The 26,149-nt window shown below is 51.2% G+C and overlaps 1 protein-coding gene across 2 annotated transcripts in view; it reads right to left on the bottom strand.

Annotated features, from left to right (window-relative positions):
• SMOC2 (SPARC related modular calcium binding 2) overlaps nt 1-26,149 on the bottom strand; it is a 165,691-nt gene that overhangs the window by 13,737 nt on the left and 125,805 nt on the right. The gene's annotated exons all lie outside the window — the stretch shown is intronic.

Here is a 26,149-nt window from a genome sequence, read left to right as displayed (position 1 = left end):
TGCATCCTATCCCATTTCCCTGAACACACTTGGCCACTGCTGACTGTCAAGAAGGGTCAGTGTGTGTGAAAAATAAAGGGTGTTTCCTCTGGTTGGAGACTCTTCTGGTCCAGGTAGGGAGGAAGGAAGTGAGGCACCATCCATTTAGCTGATCATTTATAGACACCAGACATGAAATCTCTTTGGAACCCTTTATTACAGTTTAAAACCCAAAATCTAGCACAGAAAAGAAGATGACCAATGGTGGCCCACAGGGCTGCTGTTGCCAGAAAGGCTGTGCACGCAGAGACGTGGCAGAGACACCCTTACACCACTTCCGCCCCCACGGGTCACAGGGTTTGCACTTCGGGCATATTGACCTTTGCTGACCTGGAAACCCCCATTAAACCATGACACCGCCCCCAGTTAAAAAGTACTGTGATCGCACAGTTTGTTGTACCAGCCAAAATACTGGGGGTGCCAAAAAAGTGTATACAAGTGGACACTTTGGCCAATGTTGCTCAAGCAGTGGTTCGCCATCAGCTGAAGTGTCTGGACACTGATGGTAACCACTCTGAGCACCTCTTGTAATTGCAGAAGTCAAATGTGACTCGTATTCATCTTTTGTTATCAGTGTATTTTGAGTATTACAAGTTTAATAGGTTTTTCCTTTTTTAGAATGTACATACATTTTTGGCGCCCTCTCCTCTGTATTTGGCTCTTCCTAAGTCACCAATTCTCACTTATTAAACGTGGAGCTTAATTAATGTCCCCAAGCACGATTCATCCTGAAACGTCGTTCTCCAGGCACACCCCTGTCCTGGGTTCCTCCGTGTCCCACCAGGTGCTCAGGTTTACAAAGGCGGCTCATGCACCTGATGTGTGTATGCGCTTCCTAAGATGTACCCCCGTACCCCACCACACCCACACTGCCCCCTCACGGCAATCTGGCAGGTCTGAGAATCATAAGTCTGAGAATAGTAAGGGAGAGAAAGGCGGGAGGCGACAGAGGCCCCGGTCACACATCACTTAGTGGAGAAGTAAAGTCTGGGCTACACTTGGGAACGCGGAGGCACTGGGTACAGAGGGCAGTGGACGGCTCCATCGGCTGTCTGCTGAGCTGCTGCCAGCCTGTAGCCACTGCAGGGTGCCACCATGCTGGGGCACAAGCAGGCCGGCTCTGCTCTGGTCGCGGCATGTACACAGTGAAGTACAGGACTCAAAATCTCTTGCTGATAAGACCGGCCGTGAAGAACAGAGAAAACCTTTCCAAACAGGTGGGAGGAAAGTCACGCGCAAAGGCCCTGAGTTGAGGGGCCGCCTGGCATCCCTAAGAGGCATTTGGGACCAAACAAATAGAGAACAGAACAGAGCACGAAAAGGGGTGCAGGCACTGGGATCTCCCAAGCCTGTGGGGTCCCGTGGGCCACACGGGGGATCGTTTGTTTGTTTCTTTACCTGAAGGGACATCAGAAGCCCTTGGAAGATCTGCAGGAGTGACACAGTGTGATTCATGTTCTTCAGGTGTCACTGTGCCCCCTCTGTGGGTCTTAGACAGTGAGGGCCCAAGGGTCGTTTGGGGCCGTTGCCTGTGGTCCCGGGGTCGGGTCACTGAGACCAAGATCCGAGAGGCGGTGGAGACCTTGAGATGCAGTTTCCGGAGAAATCGTGGCGTGAGAGCGCACAGTGGCCTGGACATGTGGTTATGGGGTTGAATCGGGCCTCTGGAGCACAGCGAGGACTCAGAGAACGTCCCTAGCAGCATGTCGGCTCGGTCCCCAGAGCCACCCCTACAACTTCACGCACACTTTCACCCACAGCCACAGAGAGAAGCAAAGGCTGACGGGTCCCACGTACTCCGACTCCTCCGTGAAGCGTGTTGTCCTCACTCTAGTCAACGTGCGCCTTCTTTCTGAATGTCTAACTTCAAGTGCAATTTAAGCATAAAAAATGATGATAAACAGGGATAGTGAGAAGATTTCTTCAGGCACGTTTATGGTCAGATGCATAACATAGCTGCCTCTTACACAGGTACAGAAGCTGTGTCTCCATAGAGCCCTCCAGCTGGGACCAGGGTTTGAGTGTCATCCCGAGACCCTGCGGCTGGAATCCAGGCCCCACTGCAGAGGCGCACAGGGCTTAGCCTTTCCGGAGCCTTCTGCCGTGTACAGTTCCAAATGTCCGTGGGGGAGACCACGAGTGAAGTTCATTCTCAAGTAAAGGCCATAACGACAAAGCGCCAGCTCTTCCCAATCTCAAGATGAAAACAAAGCCACAACTCTTGTGTATTAACCCCAGTTTTTCTCTTTTTCTATATTTACATATTTGTTTTCATATTCTATATTTTCAACGTATTTTTCATCATTCTAAGCAAACAAGTTCACAGGTTTGAGAAACACTGATACAAACCAGTGTTTGGAGACCGGTCGGCGCCTAACGGACCCGGAGACTCTGCGCGTTGCAGCTGTGGTCAGAGGGCGCCCCGGCTTGGAGGGACATTGTGTTGGCTCTCGGCCTCGGTTCCTGCCCACGAAGCAGGACCGGGACTCGGACGCCCTCAGCATCCCTCTGTGTGTGACAGACGTTCCAGAAATTCTTTGCCTTGGATTTTAACTTTCAGTTAGGTCACCGGAGCAGGGCATGGCCTGGGGGTTTGTAACAGCTGATACGGTAACCATCTCAGAGATAGGCGTTTGTGTTCCTGCCTGTCTTCCCACAGCACTCAGGGACGATGACAACATCCTGTCCCTCAAACATTCATACAAGGACGACTTGGTAACCGTGCATTTGGTGAACAGCACCATTTTCACCCTCGAGGAGCTTCTGGGGAGCACACTGGGGAGGATCTGGAGGGTGTGGCGAGAGCGAAGCAGTCCATGTTGTTGGATGCGTCGACTTGCTGCAGGTCCTGAGCTTGGGCACTATCACACTGCCAGCCGCGGAGCAGGAAGCATTTAGGGGCACGTGTCTATGTTTTCATGAGGCATTCGAGCAATCAATATTTTTGCCAAGTATTGGGATGATCTCTGATTTCCTTTCAAGACGTGTCTGACTCGCAGGCTCCTCCCTCCCTGTCCTGCCACTCGGTGGAGCAAAGCAGGGCTTTGTTTTGCGTTTTCTCCTCAGAACACGTGGGCACTGACAGCCCTTCAGAAGTCATTCTTACTCCAGTGCAACATGGACCTGACGCTGTACAAGTGCCGCCTGCCCACCCCGCTGACTCATTAAGAGAATGACAGAGCCGAGAAAGGGTAGAGAGGGCGTGGTCTCTAGTCAAAGACCAGGCCACTGAGAAGAAGAACCAGCGGGGGTCAGTGTCCAGCAAGAATGGACTCTGACCACACACACACGCTCCAGGCGTCTCGTGTCACTTTGGGAATCTCAGTCGTTTGTATTCAAGGATCGTGTGTTCCTACACAAGCCCACTGCTGTGCACCTCAGCTTCCCGTCCTGCTTTTTGTTTTGCTCACTGCTCCACCCACAACTAATGGACCCAGTAGTGTGGCCTCACATTTCTGAGGCTATTTCTGAAATTTCTCTTGAGACACAGCAACCTTCCTATAGGGCCTAAGCCAGTGGCTGTCACTATAGATACAGCTGCCAGTGATAAAGCTTTCAGGTCTGTGAAAACAATACCAGCGATACTACCATGACAACTACAACCTTGGGATGGTAACAGTGCAGCCAGTGGTGTGAGCGTTTCCAGGGGAGAGCGCCTACGTGAGTGCCCGTCCATGTCATGTGACCCAATGCCCGAGGGACGACAGATGACACAGGCTCCTAGGGCGGCATAACCCAAGACACAGACCTGGCCCGGGAAAGGGTGCCCTGGAGGTTGGAGCGAGCCGCCTGTGTTCCAGGAGCTCCGCGTGCAAACACCCGCTGGGAGCAGTCCCTCGTCATGTCACAGCCCAGCGTCCTCGTGGTCCTGGGCTAGTGGAAGGAGCAAGCTGCTTGCTGTGGGTCTGGTGACAGCAGCATGCGCACACCAACAACCGCCCAGAAGAAGTGGACTCTCCTTGCCCAGGGGCTCAGGCCGCTGCTTGTTTCTAACAGATGTAATTTAGGGAGTGCTAGTCATTCAAACGGAGAAAGCTTTCTTCCGAAACTCCTAGCTCATTTCTTTTCACTTCGATAGTTTGCCATAGGACATTGCCTCTCTTCTGTCCTTTCTGAGGAATTTAAGGAAGGACACAAAGCTTAGCCACAGGACAGGCCACCTATATAATGTAAAACCACACACCTGTGAAAACTCATTCATCGTTGTTGTAAAAAATAAGCTTCTAGTCTACGATGTGCTCGTAAATTAGGTTTACAGCCCCAAAGGCCCAGATTTAATTCAAGTGAATTTACAGGTTACTAACCTCTTAGAATATTAAGAGTGAACAAGTGTCTTCTGGAGCATCCCAGAATGCTTAGTGAAAGGTGACTTCTGTCACCTTCTTCACTGCTGATCAGCGTGAGTCACTGCTGTCACCACGCGGATGGGCCTCAGCGTTGCCGTGATGACAGCCCTGGAGTGGGTGCCCTCGGCCCAGCTGGGGCACCAGGCTCGCTGGCTCGCTGTCCCTCAGTCCCTCATAATACACCTGCCCTGGAAAAGGCGCACAGATGCTTCTGACAGTGAGCAGCCAGTGGCGACTGCAGTAACAAAAGTCCGCCCACTGGAGAAATCAGGAGGCGGGACATGGCCAGTGATGACAGTGACCCCTCAGCAAATCTCAGCAAAACACGCGTCAGATCACCTGGGATCACACGGGCACATGCACATCTCACCAGTTCAGAGCCCCTGCCCAACGCAAACAAAGCAAAGCGCAGTGAGGCAAATGCAAAGGCAAAAACCAACCCGGCCTCGGCCTCGGGTGGTGACGTGGAGAAAGCTGGCACTGTGTTACATCTCAAAGGAGAACGACCTAGGAGAGAGCCGAGGGCCCCCTGCAGACGAAGGCGGTACCCCCTCTAATTTCCAGGAATCCTGCCAGGCACCCAAGTAGGACAGGGGACTGGGGCATCTCTGTGATCTGTCATCATATGATTTGCGGGGATGGGAGGGATGGTGAAACAGAAATGAGGGACAAGAGGTGGAAGTGAGCCCACCTTTGAGAAAAAAGCCACTTGGGCCAGTTAACTGCCCGACAGACTCTACTCAGCTGAACAGAAAGCTGGACTCATTCTGGATATTCACCAGAACATCTGCACCTTAAGAACAATTCCCAATTTTAATCCATTTTCAATGCAAACACAATGTAAACTTGAATTGGTAAATACAATAAGAAATATGTGTCTTAATGATTTTTGGATTGAAGGCAGTAATATACTTGCAGAATTTGGGCAACTCACAAAAGGTTGGGTCTGACAGAAGCATAAGGTCTGGCCACATTTTGGAAGCAACTCAAGCAACATGTTTTCATTTTTTTTCTCTACATCTAGACATGCCACCCAGAGCCAAAAATGGCAGACTCAGTTGACAATTTGATGAATGAGATGAGAAGCTATGGCCGAATATAAACAAAGAGTACTCTATACTGAAAATTTAAATGCTCTGAAACCTTTCTGGGTAATGAAACCAAGCCCTTAGAATCCTCGGGTCTGTTCTATTAATTTTTCTCCATCCATATTTGTAAGTGAACCAGGCCTTACACAAAGTAAGGCATGTGAACAAAAGCACAAAGCAACCATTTTCCCCTTTAAAAAAACTAAGTTCGTTTTTCTCTCATATCATTTCAAGTCTTTGCCAAAATTCTAAATTCTTGGAGTCACAAATAGAATGATTAGTAAGAAAACAACACTGCGGACTAAAATCCATTCTTAGGTTGGAGACCAAACAGTATTCCCAGACCGTACGCAGTCCCTGCCTCCACCTGCACACTCAGGGCCCGCTCCCTGCACCGAAGGAGGGGGGTGCGGGGACCCCAGGCTGCTTCCCATTTGCCGCTCCTGACAGAAACTCACCCTTCTCATCAGCAGCGTGCGCTTTCCCCTTCCGAGCACCCAGAGGTTCTCCATGCCTGCTGCCCCCACCCCAGGACCCCCCACAGCTGAGGCTCCCAACAGCAGCAGCAACAAAAGTAGAGCTAAGTACAGTAAGTAAATCTGCTTCAATGCCCCTGACACAAGATACACCAGGAAAAAACACATTTACCTTCGGTCCAAATCAATGACACTCACTTTTTAAAGTTATGGTTCTAGAAAAATGGAGTTTGCTCAGTTTTGAAAGGTGATAAAGTGGGGTCTTGATAGTGAGGACCAAAGTCAAAAGAAGTCTGTGCAGGGGTGGCTGGTTATCTCAGTGGTTAGAGCGTGGTGCTGACAACACCAAGCTTGCCGTTTCGATCCCCGCATGGGCCGCTGTGAGCTGTGCCCGCCTTAAAAAAAAAAAAAAAAAAAAAAAAAAAGTCTGTGCCCTGAGACGGTTGCTGGGCGTATCATGGCGATCGCTTCGTTACAAATACAAATGTCCAATAACTGTGGTGCACCCCTGAGACTAATGTAATGCTGCATGCTAGCTATACTTTAACAAAAATCTTTTAAAAAGAAAAAAGAAAGAAGGCGGTGTTTTTCTACTTTTTGTTTTTGCCATAAAATGCTTAACAATGTCATTCAAAGGCAGCAGTGTTTCTCCTGGGACTGAAGCTTGTGACTGCTGGAAGTATGCACGGGGCCAGTCAGGTAGAGGGTCTTTGTCAGCGGGACCGGGTGGGCCAGGCACACAGACGCTGAGCTGGAGGAACCCCATCCATTCTGGGCAGACACAGCCCGGCCCCTCTCAGTGTCCTTTGAAGCTGCACAGGCAGCCCCTGCAGCCTCTAGCGCCCCCGAAGACAGGGGGGTACTTCTGACGGTGTGAGACGTGCAAAGAGGCTGGCTCTGCCCAGTTTTGATTAGGAGAAGCAGCTGTTAAATGAAGGAGACTCCGCTGGTGTTTCACAAATCATGCTTACACTTCACTCAGAGACTAGATGGAGTCCAGGGGTGCTAAGCGAGGTCCCAAGCCTGGCAGAGGCAGACAGCCGGCACGTTGTAAGGGCCAAATGTCTGTGTTCCGCAGCTCAGCTGGTGTGGGTCCATCATCCTCTGTGCAGCACGTGTGCTACAGAAATGCACACCATTCACTGCGTGCGTCGCTGCTGTGCGAGAAGCAGGCTGCGGAGATGCCATCCAGCAGACGTGCCCGCCCCGTGACGTGGTGGTAACATCCAGCAGGTCAGTGCTCTCGTTAATGCTGCGACCCGTTTCCAGGCCTGCGACGCAGACTGTGAACACCGGGAGCAACTCCTCCCCAAACACGTGGCTCACGTCACATCCAGCCACCAAGGGTCACGGGGCCCCTGACGAGGAAGTCGCCTGGGCTTTCGGTGGCCCTCACCCATTCCACCCTGATGTTTTCATTCATACTTTTGTCTTCTTTGTCAGACATGCCTCCCCCCCACCACATGAGCTCTAAAATGACCACGTGTGAGACGCTCCACGCCAACCTCTCATTGGAAAGACCAAGAAGTGAAAATCCACGTTGGCTGCCCCCTCCCATCTAAGGAGACTGAGTGAAGTGGCTCCAAGTCCCGGAGGCAGGGACATTGCGAAGGCAGAGGGAGGTGGCGGCCGTTGTGCTGGCGCGGGCGTGGGAGGTGTGTTTCTGAGGGCACGATACCCATACGATCAGACGGTGTCCTGTCACGGCCTCCTGGGAGGGAGGTGCTGTGTCAGGCAGCGGGGCAGCAGGATCAAGTTTCCTGACTTGGAAACAAGTGACAAAGATGTGACTTGAAGGTCATACATTAGCAGCAGCCTCACCTCTGTTATGTGGGTCCGTCCAGTGAGTTGATGAGTATGTGGTCCTTCGTGTTGAACCCCTTTATTCCTGAAACACCCACAGGGCTTCCTAGCTCTCGAGCGACTGACCAGTGCACCCTTCAGCGCGTAAACTTGCCCAAAACAATGATGACACATGTGCTCGGCCGTTCGTTACGCAGCCGGCCTCAGCAACAGAACATGTGGCCGACACATCAAAAACAGGAAGGCGTTTAGGTAAAGGCTGATCACAGCCTCTTAACATATTATATGCCTGACAGAAAAGCTTGTTTTTAAGAAGCAGGCTCAGGAATGAAAGAGTTATTCTCTAGGGCCCGAAGAGCTGCTGAGTTGTCACGATCCAGTGGGTGTTCCCACCTACGCTGGGCTCCAGGAAGGTCGTCCTGAACTGAACAACTGACTTAACCATTGAGGCACGATTCCCCGACACTGGGTGTCACCGCACAGGTCGCACGCAGTTGTGTTGAAACTTGGGTGGGACAATTTCTGCTGACACAGCTGCTCTGAGAGCACAGCCGTTTCTGTCACACAATGGGTGGGTCTTCATTCGTCTTCATCCAACACACAATAGGCTTTTCATGCCCACTGTTTCATTGCCAAATTCCATTTTATGTAAAACTGCTTTCAATTAGAAGGATATAAATTAATTAGGGAGGAAATGTTTATATTTATTTTTATATACCTCCTGGAATGATTGGAAGTGAAATTCCTCTACACGTCTGCCAAAAAAACTGTGTGTTAAACCAGTAAGCTTTCTATGGAGCAAGGTTTGTGCTCTCAGAACCACCTTTGGACAGAGGGACTTACAAGATAACTGCCTCCCAAAATAGGGTTTTTTTAAAAAAAAACTCAAAACACTGATGAACACAAATCCTTTGAAAACAAACATGCTGACAGGGAGGGTAGACAGCCCCACGGAGGGGGCCGGCGCCTCTGAAAGCATGAGCCCCGCGGACAGGTGAAGCCGTCCTCCCCGCCTGCCCACTCCACCTGCCACACTGCGCACACCTACTCTGCTCTGGGGGCTGGGCTAGCTCCATGCCTAGCACGTGGTGACCCCAGGGCATTTGTAATTAAATCCTCTCCTGGGTGCCTCTTTAATAGTCATCACTGAGGGCATGGGCCACCTGGGAGGTAGGAAAATGCCCAAGACGTCCACTCACCACCAGTGCACCTGAGGAAAGAGGTGGAAGGTGGAAATGCCTGGAACTCCCGAAGCTCTCACGGAGGCGTGGGGAGGGGTCGGCCCCTCCCAGGCCGTGCTCTCGGGTGGGTGGGTTACTTCTCCTCAGCTGATTCCTTCAGTTCAAGGTCCTTGAAGGAGGGGCCAGTGCCACTGAGCTCTCCTCAAACGGGTGTCCAAAACTCGGAAAGGAATGGACCCGAGTCGAATGTGATACAGTCTGTTTGATAAAACCACGAGACTTGTGGAAGTGACGCTTAGAATTGGACTAAAAGCCACACCGAGTTTCTGAAGAGGGGAGGGAAGCCGGAAGTGAAGAGGACAGTGCCTGAACGTCTGCTGTGCCCGGACTCAGCCAGAGGACATGACAGAGGCGGCTGGAGGCCAGCACCTCCACTGTGGGAGGGCAGTGTGTGTGGTGTTCCGTACAGCCAGCCATCACCGACCTAAACACTCAGGGAAGGCCAAAGACTTCGCTGTCGTACCCCTGTCTGGAGCAGACAGGCTTTGGGGTTCAGCGAGGAACACAGGACATGGGTAGGAATGACCGATCGCTTCCATACTTGGCTTCAGGGTTTGTGCTTCTAAAAACAATGGCACACATGTGAATTGCCAAGGATAGAAAAGTTACTGATGTCTGACACAAGCATGTTGTGAGAAATGTCTTTTCTGACTGTGTCTGGCTAGAGACAGTTTCTGGAAATTCATCTAATTAGGAAGGGCTGGCTGTTGGTTTGGAACGTGAACATGGGGTGGCACTTCTCATATTTCTGACTTAAGTCACTAACTCAAGCAATTCAACCAATCATTAATCAACGAGGTGCCAAAACGCCTCCTGTCTTTAAAGACGTCAGATGAAGATGCTTTTAAGACTCTGGAATTACCGTTCGATTGCATCTTTATAACACATCACGCCTGGAAATGCTTAATAAAAGGAATGGTATTCATTCGCGATTGTTACGACACGCATGAGCACGTGCAACCCGGATTCTATCTCGGTAACGACTTGAGAGCAGCTCCACCTTCTGCTAGACTGTCATCCTTGCCCAGCCAGGAAAGCAGCCTGAGCCAGGAGGCTGAGGCGCCAGGAGGATTGCAGGCAGTGGGCGGAATCTTGAAGCAAGCATGACCAGTGGGCTTCTCACTTGGACCCACACCAGTGACGGTCACTGGAACGCCTGTGTTCCTTAGGAAAGCATAACAATGCAATGAAATGTGAGAACGAAACCAAAGAACCCACGTCAATTTCTGCCTGCTTTGAAGAGAAGATCTTCCCTTCCTTAAGTGTGTGAATTGCTAAGCTCTTACTTCTGCTTTGCTGCCCAAGGTGTTCACCCCACTTGGAACATCTATTCTCGGCGCACTCGTGTCTTTCCTGATCTTAATAAAATAGCTCAAAGCCCGTTTCCTCCAAGAACACTTGTTGCCCAGGGTTACATGCACCCTCTTCTCCCCTGAATTCCTGAGGCCAACACAACTCGTACCTGCTGGAGCCACGCTGAGGCCAAACGCTCCACGTTGGTCTCTCCTTGCTCTTTGCCTTGGTTTTGCTGGGACAGGTTTCTGTTGACTTTAGGGAACCACAGCACGCTTCGAATGTGTGGGTTGCTGCTGCCCTGCAAATCCTGGCAAGGAGGGGCCATCGCAGGAAGCACAGCCCTGGGCTGGAGACGGATGGAGCACTGCGACCACCAAGCGCTGTAGCCAGGTTCCTGGCCCAGGGGATCCTGAGAAGCCAGGCCTCACGCGGAACAGGCAGAAACTCATGAATATTCGCACAGAACAACTGTGCTTCTTCCCAAAGCGGACCTCCGCCAGGGCACCCGCCCGCTTCAAGCAAGTCATGGGCTTTGCGTGGGAGTATGAGCTGGGGTCTCAGTGACGTCAGCTCCACACACATGACACAGCTCCGCTTCAATAGGGCTTTAAAAATGTATCAAACTGCAGAATGGTGAGCATGAGAACGCAGTGCCTTAAACACGTTAAAGGACAGTAAAACATGAATCACTGAGGCCCAGCTCGTGGGCCTAGTGCCCTCCCTCTGCTGCACCCATTAGTCTGTCCACACATTCAGCACCCCCTTAGACTATGTCTGTTTAACAAAAGGTCTGAGCAATGGACTCCATCTCCTGAATGCGTCTCGGGCTCCCCAGGGCTGTAGCATGAGGAGGGATGGTAAACAGAAAAGCAATTCCTTCTTGTGGTAACTCAGGCCAAATGATTTATGTATCGTCATCTCAGCTCGATTAAAATTTCCCAGAGAACAAAACACTGATTTGATTAAATCCTCAGAAACCAGACTTCAACAGTTGAGTGTGGACAATTTCTCCATGGGATTTGTCCTGGGCCCTCGCTGACCTTCACCCCGGGCCCTCGCTGACCTTCACCCCGGGCCCTCGCTGACCTTCACCCCGGGCCCTCCCTGATGGGCCTGCTTCCTACCCACAACACACCGCTCTGCACCCCGGGTCAGGAAACCATGCCCTGCACCCAGAACGGCCTCTCCGAAGCGAACGCTCAGATAAACATCATTCTCCAACAGGAACTCCCCCACGAAGAGCCACGAGCGTACCCCACTCAGTGCTCTCCTTGTAGCCCAGACATCTGTCAGTGAAGCCTCTGGAAGCCCTACTGGATAAACAAACAAGAGTGAAGAAGGGAGGAGGATTCAGGGAAGGAACCCAGCACAAGTGAAAGTGTGATTTATACTGGACACACTGCTAGTTTCACATTTTCAGACTTAGACTCATTCTCTAAATCACACACTCAACTTATTAATATTGAAACTGTGTTTATTATCTCCTACAGATTTTCCATCGGCCTGCCCCGCAGACTCTTTTAAACAGACTGTCACAAAGTGTTACTGACATGGAGAAACAGAAATCCAGTTTCATTTTGGAATGAAATGCTTTCACTCAATGCTTCAGGGTTTGTTTATATTTTTTCAGGTTACATTAATTTAAGGCAGAAATCTTTTCTACCATCCAATATTTGTATTTGGGAGGCAGCCACACAATGGTGAATGTTTCTCCCCAGAGGGTAACTGGATTTTATTGTTTTGTTTCCAAGAACTTTTTGTAGGGTCTTCGTTTCCTCAATATTATGGTGAGGCAGTCTGAACAGGCCCCGGGCAAGGTCACCTCGTGGCCAGTGACACACACCCTCGGGGCAGACTAATGACAATGGTCTCCACACACAGTGTGGCTGTCAGACTAGAACCACAGGCTGTGCAGAGCTGGGGGCTGTCACCAAGCAAGGCAGGACCAAGCCACCAACCACTCAGTGGGAGAAATGAAATTGAATTCCTCGTGTGGGTTTGATCACATCACTGGGTTCTCTGCTTTTCAGTTGTTTGGCCACTAAAAACACACATTTTCCTTCTCAATATTCTTCCCACAAATTGTAACACAACCAACTACCTCTGGGCGAAAATGATCTTTTCTGTGACTTCATTGTAATCTCAGCCTATACTCTTCACACCTTTACTCTTAAAATGCGTAAAGCCAGCAGATAATGGTTGTAGCTCTTTCAGGGACAACGCAGATGAAAGGTGTTTTGTGATCTTAAGTATTGTGTGTGTGGATTTGCTCTCTCGACTCCAGGGAGGTGTGAAGCTGTTTGCTCAAGTACACGCACTGTGTCACAATAAAATGAAATTTAAAATAAATAAGAAGAAATGCAACATAGAGAAAGGATAAAGGTGAAGAGGGTGGGCAGAAAGAGGGTACTGTGTAAAATGCACACTTGGTGAAGCTGGGGCCACATTTCTACTTCTGCAGCCAACAGAAGGAAAGGGATCAAAAGCAAAAGCACAACATGAATTGAACAACATGGAGGTAAAACACACTTCCTGACACTCAGACAAGAGAGAAGCCCTTCGTGTGGCTCTAACGCATCAGCCAGGAACTGAGGCTGAGAAGACACCAACCCCAGCAAACACACAACCTCCAGAGGGCTGTCCTTATACGGAGCATGAGTCCAAGGCCCACCATGCATGAGTCAGTAAAATCAGTCTTAGTACAGGAGGAATGGCTGGTCTCTGTATGGACCTGCTGCCAGCTCAGAGTTAACGTGCAGGAAGATCAAGAATAGTATGCATGTCTTTCATGCAAATTTTCTGTTTTTCTCAGATTTTGATAAATACCGAGGTCCCCCTGACATTGGGGTCTGGGTGCCTCTCTTCTCTGAAGTTGGCTTGGTGAGGATTTGCCTGCTCTGTGGATCCGTCAGTTCACAGGTCTAACAGTAGCACACACTGGGTAGAAGCATGTCCCTTTCTCACAGACGTGGCGGGCCAAGGGTCTTCTCAGGGAGAGACCTGCGGTCCACTCGAGCACAGAGAACTGGGAAACTGAGGTGCTCAGTCTTATCTCCAGCCTAACAGAATTTTAAGCAGGTGTGTCACATGTCTCCAGTCCCAGCGGAGACAATGTCCTGGTCAACCCGCCAAGATAAAGAGGTTTATGCCAAGGGAACAGAACGAGTTAACTTACGATATAAGTTTGCTAAGTGCACACCAGTAAACGGTAAGTTTTAGTTTTGGAATGATTGACATATAGCTCTCTTTTGGGGTGATAATTAGTGGCCCCGAATGCTGGAGATGGCAGTAGAATGTTATTGCCAACACAGATGCAATCTGTGTGGCCACAGGCATGTTTGTGGAGATGCTATGGGCAAACTTTCCTATCAACTGTGTGTATTCTGAGCCTTTAATAGGATGGATATAAAAATGCAGCTGGACCCCAGACTTCTCTGGGCGACCTCAGGTAATCTGAGCTCTGCCTGCAGAAACCCTGCACACATGGCCGATTACTTCTACAGAGGAAGAAATGTAGGGGCAAGCGCAGGAACTCACGTTATCCTGGCCCGGGTCCCCCCGCCCCCGGCACACGTGAGGCTGAGATGGCGACTCCACACAAGCCGCGAGCGCCTTCCCTGGACCAGCACGTGACGAGAGCCGTGTCCTCTGCATTCAGCCCTGTCCCTCTAACCGGTGTGAGCAGCTTGCCCGTGCAGTGCAACAGGACTTGCCCCTGCGCAGCACGTGCTCTCACCGGGTCAGGGACAGGGCTGTTTGAAGGATCTCTCCCGTCGCCCAAGTCCCAGGTTGTTGACTTCCTGTTTTCTCAGAGAGCAGCGCCTGCCTGAGAACAACCGCAGAACACGAAGGCCAGCTCTGTCTTCCCACCAGTGTCCGAGGAGGGTGCAGGCCGTCGGTGTCCACACAGACCTCACTGCCCTCAGCGCTGAGAAAGCCCAGAGCTCTTGTTTCCTCCGGGCCAGACGCAGCTGTCCTGATGGAGTGGAAAGGGCAGGGCGGCTCGGTGTGCCCTGAGTACGGGCTATCGTTTGCCGCAGGGCCCAGCGGTCGGGGGGACTCGGCTCTTAGGCCTGCCTTCACCATGTGCACCCCGTCCCAGAGTCCAAAAGAGAACGTGACCTTCCAGGAGATAGTGCACCAAACCCACCAGCAAGCAGATGGCTAGGTAACTGCTTCCTGGATGTCTGAGCCTGTGCTACTTATTTTTAAGAAGTGAACTAGAAAGAGTGTGAAAATCTAAAACCGCCAAAACCAAATGCTGAGAGGAAAAGACACTGAAAGGCTAAGAACAGTAGGGTGAGGGGAAGGCTGACTGTCAGTGCTTGTCCCCAGCCCGGCTGTGTGGCCTTGCGCACGTCATTGAAACACTCAGATTCCTCATCCGGAGCCCTGGGCGTTCTTCTGTGGCCAGGAAGCCCCGAGTGTATCACTACATCTAGGAACAAATCTCAGGCAGGCACCCAGGGAAGAAAAGCGGGGGCGCCCTCACAGACCTTAAGGACCGTGGAGAGACAGAGAGGGGTTCAAACCATATGCATTAACTTGGGTGCTGGGGTGTGTGGGTGTGGGTGTGAGTGTGGGTGTGGGTGTGGGTGTGGGTGTGGCTGTGGGTGTGGGTGTGGGTGTGAGGGTGGGTGTGGGTGTGGGTGTGGGTGTGAGTGTGAGTGTGGCTGTGGGTGTGGCTGTGGGTGTGGGTGTGGGTGTGGGTGTGGGTGTGGCTGTGGGTGTGGGTGTGGGTGTGGGTGTGGGTGTGGGTGTGGGTGTGGCTGTGGGTGTGGCTGTGGGTGTGGCTGTGGGTGTGGGTGTGAGTGTGAGTGTGAGTGTGGGTGTGGGTGTGGGTGTGGGTGTGGGTGTGGCTGTGGGTGTGGGTGTGGCTGTGGGTGTGGGTGTGGCTGTGGGTGTGGCTGTGGGTGTGGGTGTGGGTGTGGGTGTGGGTGTGGGTGTGGGTGTGGGTGTGGGTGTGGGTGTGGGTGTGGCTGTGGGTGTGGCTGTGGGTGTGAGTGTGGGTGTGGGTGTGGGTGTGGATGTGGATGTGGGTGTGGCTGTGGCTGTGGGTGTGGCTGTGGGTGTGGGTGTGGCTGTGGCTGTGGCTGTGGCTGTGGGTGTGGGTGTGGGTGTGGGTGTGGCTGTGAGTGTGGGTGTGGCTGTGGGTGTGGGTGTGAGTGTGGGTGTGGGTGTGGGTGTGGGTGTGGGTGTGGGTGTGGCTGTGGGTGTGGGTGTGGGTGTGGCTCTGGGTGTGGATGTGAGTGTGAGTGTGGGTGTGAGTGTGGGTGTGGGTGTGGCTGTGGGTGTGGGTGTGGGTGTGAGTGTGGGTGTGAGTGTGGGTGTGGGTGTGAGTGTGGGTGTGGGTGTGGGTGTGGGTGTGAGTGTGAGTGTGGGTGTGGGTGTGAGTGTGGGTGTGGGTGTGGGTGTGGGTGTGGGTGTGGCTGTGGGTGTGGGTGTGGGTGTGAGTGTGGGTGTGAGTGTGGGTGTGGGTGTGAGTGTGGGTGTGGGTGTGGGTGTGAGTGTGAGTGTGGGTGTGGGTGTGGCTGTGGGTGTGGGTGTGGGTGTGAGTGTGGGTGTGGGTGTGAGTGTGGGTGTGGGTGTGGGTGTGAGTGTGAGTGTGAGTGTGGGTGTGGGTGTGGCTGTGGGTGTGGGTGTGGCTGTGGGTGTGGCTGTGGCTGTGGCTGTGGCTGTGGGTGTGGGTGTGGCTGTGGCTGTGGCTGTGGGTGTGGGTGTGAGTGTGAGTGTGGGTGTGAGTGTGAGTGTGGGTGTGAGTGTGAGTGTGAGTGTGTGCATTCCATGACACCGACAACACTTTATAACAACATGTGTCCGGTTCCTTTAATAATAAATCACAGAAGACAACCCACTTTGTAACGAGTGCCGCACTCTAAAGAACTTTGTTCTGGAAGGATTCAAGTTCATAGCTGTGCTGTGTGTTCATATGCAAGTCTGACTGGCTTCCACACGATGTAGAAGCGGACACCACCAGCTACATTATCCAGCGGTGACATCAAACTACATAGACTGGGGCTATTTAAGGTCAACATACTCATCTCTAAGACACAGATCAAATGACACTGCTCCTGGGGTCGCAGTGAAGATTGGATGAGTTAGTATACGCCGAGCTTCTAGAGTGACCCCAGCCAGCGGCTCAGTGACCTGCAGAAGGACGTGCTGCTGTGCTTGTCGGTGCCACTGCCCCTTGTCTCGGGCACCTCTGACCCACCAGCCACCGCCCAGTCAGTGAATTCTAACCAAATCTTCCTTACCCATTTTTCACACAGAATTCCTACAGGACACAGTGCAAACTCCTTCCGAACCTCGAGTCTGGGTTCCTCGTGTTAGAGCAGCACACAGAGCTCATTGGCACCACCCACTGAAAGAACGGCTACGTGGTGGATGCTGGAGCCAGAGCCAATTGAAAAGGCCCTTCCATCCATATTCGTTTACTGAAAATAGAGCTAAGTGACTGTCCAGGTAAATGAGCCATGAGAGTTAAAGCCTTCCCTATCCAGAGGCTTCCGAACAAGATGGCTCTGCCCACGATGGCCGAGGCTGACGCAGGCAGCCCCGTGTCACGCCTGGACTGGGCACACCTGCTCTCTGCAGCGGGTTCTGTCCTCGGGCGCAGGGGTGTTGCCAAGAGCCTGGGAGCGAATGCCTGTCCCGTCCTCACCTTTCCCTGCTGTGGACAACACACACCGGGGCACAAACGGAAACTAACTGGCTGTGACACACTGTGTTTCTCAGCTAACCCTTTGTGAAGGGTGCTGTCTGTGGAGGTGCTGGCATGAGAAACAGCGTCACTCCATGGAAAAGGGCTTTCAATGAATGGTGGGGAACCAGGGGCTGTGCAGCGGCTGCAGCCTGACACCTAGCCAGCTCCCGGACACAGTGCACCTTCTTCACGTCCGCTGAGTCAGGTGTCAGGGGGCCCCCAACGTCATGCAGGAGTGAGCTCCAGGGCTGGTGCATGCTGGAAAAATAGGATGTGCAAGAACTGGTTCACTAACAGCAAAGAGTGACGTCAACAAATGACACATGGTGACTGGAAAATGGCGGGGGGTTACAGGGAACGGGGTACGCACAGGTGTCTTTCTGTTACCCATTTGGTTCCTTCCACTGCTTAAAAAAGATTTGTCCGTCAGAGAAATGACAGACAAAACTCCTACCCTGTGGCACTTGAATAGACACTTTTGCCCTGTATAGGTAACAGGTGGGTTATTATTTAACAATCTGAAGGGTTAACTAAAACACTGACTCAGCCACACGTTTTGGAGCCCATCACAAGGTGCTCCAGAAAGCACTGGTCCGTGGCAGACAATGCGTATTTCTCAGGAGATGAAAACAATCAGAAATCTAATACTTGGTGAATTGAAGGGCTGGCTATCTGATGACAACGCCATTCGACATCAGTCGCTCCGATTCTGAGATGTCTGACTTGGAACACAGAGGCCTGCCTCTGAGTCCCTCTGGAAATCAGGGCATTGTACATGTTAAATAAGTTCCTGAATCTAGTGAGTAAAAGCACAGAGGAAAGATGGATATGTGGGAGGAGAACTCAAAACTCTAAAACTGCTCTGCTGGAAACGACTCGACCAATTTATCTCAGGAATTTCTGAAACAGCATTAACAACCGAAGAGCAGTTGACGCGGCCCCTTCTGTCATAGGGGAAAACCACTGATTCTTCTGAAAAACTGTTCTTGATTTGACAAGTTGAATGAGAACTAAGAACAAAAATGAAATTGTTCTGCCAGGGAAATCATTCTAGAAGTTTCCATGGCCTCCTGTTATTCATTATGAACCAGGTTTTGCAAAGTTTCCTACCATCCTTGGTCATCAGGGTGTGTCCAAGTGGCCTGACACACAGCTATGTGTTGAGGTCTTGCTTTGTCCATTTAACTTCTTAAAGAATGAAGAATATAACTCCATTTCTACTATCAACTGCCATTTTATTAGTCCTGCCTCCTGCATTCTAGAAGTAATAAGCCCAGTCCTCTTGCCAGGGTCCAGGTGGGATAAGTAGATTTCACTTGTCTCAATTCCCTTGGAATTTCTGCTGGAGAAGTGACTTTTCACTCTCCCTCTGCAGCACTGCTCAGTGTCGTGCTACTAACCAATGCCCACAGAGTCCTAACTCAGCGCTATCTGGGCAAGGGGGAAACAGCCCTGACATTGGCACAAAACCTGGGAAAGAGCGTTTAAGAATGATGCCACGCCACGTTCAGATACAGAGGGAAAGTATTCTTGCGCACCGGTCTCCATTTACCTGAGTTTTCTAATGGCTTATAGTGTGGCTTTCGTATTCAGCAGCATGGCTCCTGGGGTTCTAAAACTGCAATCTTTGCCCCCCCAATACAGGAGCTGGGGTCTCAAAGCCCTGCCCCCAAAACGTCTGGCTTGGGCCATCTGCACAGTGGGCATGTGATACACATCTACTGCCAAGTTAAAAAGAAGGGAATTCTTCCTTGTAAAGAAGCGAAGATGGAGAAGTACAGGGCAGTGCGGTGCTAGCATGTTGACCAGTTCTGCGTCAGAGGCAGGAGAACCAGGAGGATACGCTAGGACACCCAAAAGGATTCATGGAGCCTGGGAGGAAAAACAGCTAAGGCAGCTGCTGGTGTCTGAACGGCTCCGTCGGGTGGAGGGGGAGACTAGAGCGAAGAGCAGAAGTGCAGACAGCGTTTCACTAGAGGCTGCGAGCCTGGCAGCCTGGGGGGTCTGACAGCAGACGGCTGTCATCACCGACCTCTCGAGCGGCAGCCTGTCTGAGGGGCAAGACCCGTAACAGGGACTGTCAGAGCATGTTTAGGAAACACAGTGGGCGCAGCAGCCACGGTCGGTCGGTCGGTCGGTCGGTCGTTATAATGGAAGGAATAAAGATGGAGAAAATGAAACGTTAAAGCTGCAGCTCTGATGTGATCTAGGAAGGTCCCAACCATGGCAGACGGGTGCCACGTTGTATGTGGACAGCTTACTGCTCAGGGAACTGGCTCCTGGTGGGACTGGCCTTGAAACTCAGGGCCCTTCAGACATGTCGCTCTGGGACGCTGTGGCTCCGTCATTTACTGAAGTAAATGACTGAAATGGTCTGTTGTAGGAGGACTTCAATTTGGTTATGGGAGAGTCTCAATAAATCCAGCTTCACTATGAAGGAAGCCCAACTTAATAAAAGAGAGCTGGAGTCCAATTAAAGGCACATTTGTCATTTCCAAGTGTGTGTATGACTTGGAAATTTTTCAGACAGTATTTTCAACAAACTCCTTTAATAAAGAGATGGGAATTCTGTGTCATAGAATAACAATTGTTCAACAAGAAATGTAACATTTAATGGTGTTTGAGAACAGTTTGTCCTCTTCAGTTATTTAAACTGTCTCTGAAATATTGCTTACTATTAATTTGTCTGGCAGACGCCTTTTTATGATTAATATAGATTAAAATCTATTCCATCTCTCTTCTGTATACTCATAACTTTTCGCCAAACTGACCAAACGCCACGCTGACATACCGGCATTTTCCCTGCTGTGTTCTAGAAGCAGCAGGCCCGTGAGGTCAATTACTTCTGGAATCATGCGGGGTGCTGTGCCGGGCTCCACGTTCGCTGTGACACCCCCTCACTAAGATTTCCTGTGCAAATTGTTTCACGTCAGGCGTTCTGTTTACCCACCACCTGGTTCTCTGCTGTTTCAGCAAACGCCTGGATATTTTGAGATTAAGGTATTTATTGTATTCTCATGTCGGGAAACAAGAAATCGAACGGTGAATTTTACAAACAGCTTTTTAAAACGCTGTCTTATTTTAACCGTTTGTCAATGTAACTTTACCTCACTCATCCGAGTTTCCGGTGTCCATCTCGCTGTAGCTACCGCGCATTTTCCTCCCACTGTCACCTCCTCCCATAGGACTCCCGAGGGACCGCTAGGAAAAGGCCCTAACTTACCAGAGTGGAAGTCAGCACTTGTTAAGCCCGGGAGACTGTCCAGCTGACGCCCCTAAATGCTCCTGTGGTTTCTCACCCTCTTGGTGAGGCCTCTCCATTCCTGGTCCCGCATCCACGGACACCACCGCCACCCTGCCTGCCCTCTAGGGCTCGGTTTTCACGATTGCAAGCCAGACAACTTGCCACACGTGTGTTACCGCCAACTACCAGCAGCTGCCTTGTGGGGCTCCGCGCAAAATCGAAAACCTGGGACGCCCACTCAAAAATGACGGAGCAGCTGGTGAGGGTGAAAGCAGACCGCCAAGGCAGATCCTGCCCTCTGAGTGCAGGGCCCGGGGCACCTCCCCGCTGCCCCCATGGGGCCGGCTGCCAAGACTTACTTGCATTAACACCCACACCAGACCCTCCAGGAGTGGGGCCTGTCCATCTTCTCAGGTGAGGAATGAGTGGGTGCATCCCCTGTGCACACGGCTCAGGGTTCTTCATCTCTGCTGCACCCCTTTCACCTCTCCACCCCAGAGGGCATGTCCAGGTGGACACGTGGCCTTGTGGGACAGGGAAACGGCCTTACTGGGTCACTCACAGATGGAGACACACACAGCTCCCCCTTGGAGCAGCTGGTCCATTAGGTGAGGTGCGGCTGCTGGGGAGTACAGGGAAGCTGTGGGGTCCCCATGGGCCTCCGCAGCGGCACGTGGCTGGGACATCATCTGGTAGCGGGGCCATGGCAGTTTGTGTCTCCCTAGGCGTTGCTGCTGCTGGTGTGGACAGTGGACCAGAAAGCCTTCGAGTCTCTTTGGGAGCTCGACTGGAGGAAGCTGAGTGCAGCGGGTCACCCCGAGCATACTGCCAGGGGACAGGACTGTCCCTGTACTGGGGGCGGGGGGTGCAGGCACAGGGGAGCCTGCTTATTCTTCATTAGCCTCGCAACGTTCATTCGAAAGGACGCTAAAGAAATGATATGTCTACTCTCCTGCCTCTTTTTAAAAAACTACATTTTCACCCAGTACTGAAGATTTTCATGAATGCAGATCTCTGAGCTCCCCTTGTAGGTGAATCCTAATGTATAAGAAAGCTTCCCATTATATTCAGCCAAATGGGGCAACAGATGCCCTTGACACGCTTTTGTTTCATTCACCCGTCAAAGTGTTAACAGAAGGACAACTGCCCAACACCTTCTTGTAAGTAACTTAAAATTTCCCGTTGACCTTTATTTTTCTTTTCTCTGCATGTTAAGAAAACAAAAAGAAAAACCTTTGCTACTTTAACTTGTCATTACTTGTTCTTATTTTATTGTGAATGAGTAATTTCCACAATTTTCCCCCTAAGCTTTATCCAATTTCTTCTCATTCTCTTAAACATGAAGAAAAAAATCAACGGAAATAAATATTCTAATTAGAACATCACTGAGACTTCTGCCAAGTGTAGTGCAATTATTACTTTTAGTTCTTGTCTTTTGTGTACCTTCTGCAACATCTTACCATTCTGTCACCTTTTTTTATTTTTTAAGAAACAGTAAGTACTAAATAAAAGATTCATTTAAGACACGTTCCTTCGTGTCTGTTCAGGCTTTTTCCAGTTCCTGTGAGTGGTTCCCTGGAACTCATCTGTGACATGGAACCAGCGTGTCAGGATGTCCCCTGGGGACCACAGAGCATCTGCTGCAGAGGCCTGAGCTCACTCCTGGGACCCTGGGGTTCTGAGGACGGTAGGATGGAAACTGCCTGTGTGGGTTTTTATTTCTAGCATCGTTCTCTCAACAAAATTGGATTTAATGGTCACTTCTTCGTCATGCTTCCTACAAAACGCGATTTTCTTCTAACGTTTAGTAATCTTACTGTCTACACGTTTAATTTCATATTCAATCACCAAGTCACTGGTCAAAACATAAGCTACTGTAGGTCAGCACTCTCCCCCAAGCACAGGTGTTCAGAATGGTCACCTCCACAGCCAGACACCCGAACCCAGACCGTGACCCTGAGGTAACAAGCAATGTCCTTCCGTTGTGTGAATGTCAGCAATGAGACACGGTGGTGAACATCCTCTCTGACACATGGCGCATCTTTTGTCACATGTGCAACATCCCGGCCAGGCCTTAGGGGAGGCAGGTGCCAGGGAGCCTCTCCCAGGGGCTGAACGCCCATAGGGGCACCGAGCATGCCAGCCCCAGCTCACCACAGACACAGGGGACGGGGCTGCTGCCTGAACCTAAGACCTCCTCCGGGCTCAGCTACAATTTAGCAGATCCTTGCCTATGAGCCAGTACTGGATTTGACACAGGTGACACTAACGGGTGAGATGCCGACATCTCATATTGTCTTTGAAAGAGCACGGGAGGCTGAGGCCACGTCAGAGGAGCGTCCGTAAGTGTTCTGCAGTACTCGGCACACACGTGGGGCTCCGGCGCAAGCTGCCTTTTGGAAAGCAGCGTAAGCTATGCTGAGGGCAAAGGAAGGATTACTTTATGCTGCCTCAGAAAATCATCATTGGGGAGGGCCTGTTAGCTCAGTTGGTTAGAGCGCGGTGCTCTTAACAACAAGGTCGCCAGTTCGATCTCCACATGGACCACTGTGAGCTGCGCCCTCCACTAGATTGAAACAACTACTTGACTTGGAGCTGATGGGTCCTGGAAAAACACACTTAAATAAGTAAAAGTTTAAAAAAGAAAATCATCAATAGCTCTGAAAAACTTTAGAATAGTGTTGAAATATTACTAGAAAAATTCAGGGCACGCTCTTAGGATTTCTGAATGAATCAGGATTTGCTCCACCTGCAGTCACTGGGGCCTAAGCACAGGGATTCTCACACGGTGGCCTGGAAAAGGCCGTGTTGTGGCTTGACGCACTCTCATGGGGACATCCAGGGACAAGGGAGATGGCTGCCAGAGACGCTGCGGAGAGGACTCTGACCAAAATGAGTGCTGCTCTGCAGTACAGAGGAGGTGGGCGAGAGGTGACAGTTCTGGTTTGTGGGACGGGCAGTAAGAAAGGAGGCCATTCCCGGGTTTGCCAGAAAACCGAAGCTGCTTCTCTCACTGGCTCACTGTCCCCATGTTGGTTTAGTGCCAGGAGCCCCGCGGGAAGACACCAGCTTTCCCCAAGATGATGGAGGAGTGAAAGGACAGGGTGGGGACAAAGGCTTCTCCTGGTGGGCGCCTTGGCTCTCAGCACTCTGCATCCCTAGCTGCCTACTCTCCGTTCCTTTATACGAAATGCCTACACATATTATCTGACTGCTTGGCACCATAATTAATAACTAGTCATGAAAGCAAGTCACCCCCATGAGCCTCTGTTCCAGCAGAGTGTGGAAGACAGCCTGTTAACCCAGTGAAAATTGCGCCTGAGGATAAGAATCAGCCAAAACTTGTACGTTAGTACAAAAGGACACAAATCGTGTGACAGTACCAGTTAGAGGAAAGCATGAAAACAGCTTTGCTAGACCTCACTTGTAAGACAGTCTCCCTTGCGGTCTTTCATGCCAGCGTCACGCAGAGCTGACTTTCTGCCTGGGGGGTGAAGTGGGTCCAAGGCGGTGGTGGCACCGTGGTGGCACCGTGTGAGCCCAGCAGGAGCTGCTGCCAACCCCACCCCTACATCTCCTCTGACACAGGAGCAGGTCTTCTGGCTGGTCCCTAAGTCTGTGGGCGACAATGCCACCCGCAGCACCACCAAGAAAGAGGGAGGGTATTCGCGGTCACTTCTTCTTGTCACGTGGCAAGAAGCACTCCGAGGTCTGACAGGAACGTGAGTCAGGTTACCCTCCCCCATGTGACAAAGCCTGCTTACTTAGCTCATGCTCTGTGCCCCTAAAATCAGCCTGACCCCGGGTTACTCCGAGACCGTCAACCATCACCAGTCGATCCAGAATCATCAGATGGCACAGAGTGAGGTGGGAAACACGGCCCAGCGTCCTTAACTACAACTTCTTTCCCAAGCACGAAGTGTGTCCTGGGTGCCCATCTGTGCTACCTGTGGGGGCCCTGGAAGGCTCAGCCCACCTGTCAGGAGGAGCGTATGAGGTGGGCGTGTAGCCAACGGCCAGGAGCGTCCCCAGGAAGCCCAGTTCTGGGGGTGCAGGAGGGGGGTGTGAGCAGGGCTGGAGTGGACAGGCACCCCTCACCCTAGTCCTTCTTCAGCAGCGATGGGGCATCTGTGGGGACACCCTGCACATACAGTCCTTCAAAACGCCCCCTAGACCAGGAGATGCAATTCCGAGACGCCAGGGCAACACTTTGTAGAGGGAGGAGGCTGTGGTTTAATGTCGTCGTTTAAAATTTCCACCACACTGGTTTTTGGTTTCTCTCGAGGTGACCTGACACTCCTACAAGGAAACTTACAGAATAAAAGAAGCTCCAGGAGCCAAAATAATGACCCAGTGCTCAGTAAGGGCCTGTCCGGCTGGGTCTGACCTCCTCTCCATGTGGTAAAGTGCCGGCCTCCAAAGATGACACGGTCATTTACTGTCACTGGTGTAAGCTGGAAAGCTGCTAACTGCCCTAAACAGGAGGCCGATACATAGCTGCAGGCAACGCCCCCCTAAAAAGTGAGTTGTGTGTGAGATTACCAGCTTGACATGGAACATGAAAGGCCCTTGTTGGCTGAAATGGAGAAAAGCTACCTCAGATGAAAGCAGCACCTTTCCAGCAGGAAATGTGTCGGCCCAGGTGTGCTGTTTTATTCCGGGAACAGGTGTCTCCTCTCCACCCAGGACAGCCCCCGTCCTGGAGTCATTTTAGGACCTACTTGTTTTTCCCTAACAAGGACAATTATCCCCCAAACTCCCAGTGACAAAGTGGCCACACGCCCACACACCACGCTGCACAACTGGCTGCTCCTTCACAGTTTGCATGAGACGCCTGGTGCCTGAGGACATGGCAGGAGGAAGCAGGGGTTTGTGGTGACGGCCGGGCTGTCCTCTGGACTTTGGGGTGCAGCGTGCCCTCCTCACAACACTGCCCCGGATCACGCCAAGATCTGAGATGATGGCATGTTCTCTGAGGCCACATCTGACACCCAAACAAGCCATCAAGGACGTCACTCCATGTTTCTCAATGCCTATGGTCCACGGTCTCACAAGATAAATGACCACGCCAGTCGCTGAACCAACAACCCCAGTCTCGTGCTCAATGTACTGATTCCACGATAAAAAAGAGCCGGCACCCAGGGCAGCTCCACAAAGGAGACGGGCGGGGCTGCGTTCCCCGACCACGTCCAGGCTGATGGGACATTGGCCCGTCACACCACGTGCCCACAGATATTCTGATCGCCTCTGCCCTTGCTTATAAGCAGAAAAACATTTTACATTTCAGAATTTAAAACTCTCTTTATCAATAATAGTTCAAATCATACAGAACTACAACAGTTTTCTAAACAGGAATTTATCCAGACTTTGTACAAAACCCAGATCAAACGTGCACTCAGGACATTGCAGAAGGACTCTCATGGGCTCCGAGGCTTTGGCTAAACTCACACACTCTGGAGATATTTAAAGGAAAAAGGAGATCCAAATGCACCAAATCAGTAACAAGCTTTGAAGCATCTTACTGATGCCACCAAGTTCTCCACGCGATGTCAGAGTCCTGCCTCCAAGCTCCCTGGTCTCACAGGAAGTCTGAGCGACTCAGCGCCACTGGCCCGCGTGCCACGTCTGTACCCTGTGCCCTGTGCCCACTTTGCCCAGCTACTCTTCACGTCACATCGATTCCTGGAAGGCTGCTGGGTCTCTGAGAGGCTTCAGAGATAAAATAATCACGCTCGGTGTATCACAAACACTTACGGGCTTTTCGAGAACGAGAACATCCATAAACAGCCTTTCGTGAATGGAGTTTTAATAATTATGAGGTTAAACTCACTGCCTCTGTTTAATTTCAAATAGATCTTTGCAATTAAACTCGCTTGATACAAAGACTGAACTCATGTCTTATTGAAACCT

The sequence above is a fragment of the Rhinolophus ferrumequinum genome (assembly GCF_004115265.2).
Source record: "Rhinolophus ferrumequinum isolate MPI-CBG mRhiFer1 chromosome 3 unlocalized genomic scaffold, mRhiFer1_v1.p scaffold_36_arrow_ctg1_4, whole genome shotgun sequence".
In the NCBI taxonomy this organism is placed as follows: Eukaryota; Metazoa; Chordata; class Mammalia; order Chiroptera; family Rhinolophidae; genus Rhinolophus; species Rhinolophus ferrumequinum.
Note: the sequence above shows the minus strand (reverse complement) of the source record. Positions and strands in the feature narration are given on the sequence as shown.